The sequence below is a fragment of the Sinocyclocheilus rhinocerous genome, unplaced genomic scaffold (assembly GCF_001515625.1).
Source record: "Sinocyclocheilus rhinocerous isolate Xijiao unplaced genomic scaffold, SAMN03320098_v1.1 scaffold1669, whole genome shotgun sequence".
NCBI classification, from domain to species: Eukaryota; Metazoa; Chordata; class Actinopteri; order Cypriniformes; family Cyprinidae; genus Sinocyclocheilus; species Sinocyclocheilus rhinocerous.
Genome location: NW_015632484.1, coordinates 1 through 386, shown reverse-complemented (window position 1 = coordinate 386; position 386 = coordinate 1).

Below are 386 nucleotides of genomic sequence, written 5' to 3'. Positions count from 1 at the left end.
TCAGTCGCAGTAATGCGCTTCTGAACATCATATTCATGGTGACAGGAAATGTTGTTTTATAAATGCCTTACTTCGCTCTGAGAAGGTATTTGTGCTTTTAATAGCTGACATTGATGTGAGGGAGGAATGATGGCCGGCTGTGGGTTCTGGAGGTCCAAACGAGCTGTTACACACCAGCACCAGCACAGTCCTGTAAACGCAGGAGAGGGAGTCAGATGGAGGAGGACCTGCTCAAACCTGCAGAACCTGCACGGTGCAATAAAACCCAAGCCTGCTGAGCTGCAACGGATCGGTCAGCGGCCACAGCATCTGTATTCACAGCGAAGCCAGCGACAGAGCCTTCAGGCCCCCCACTCACACACACACACACACACACACACACACAC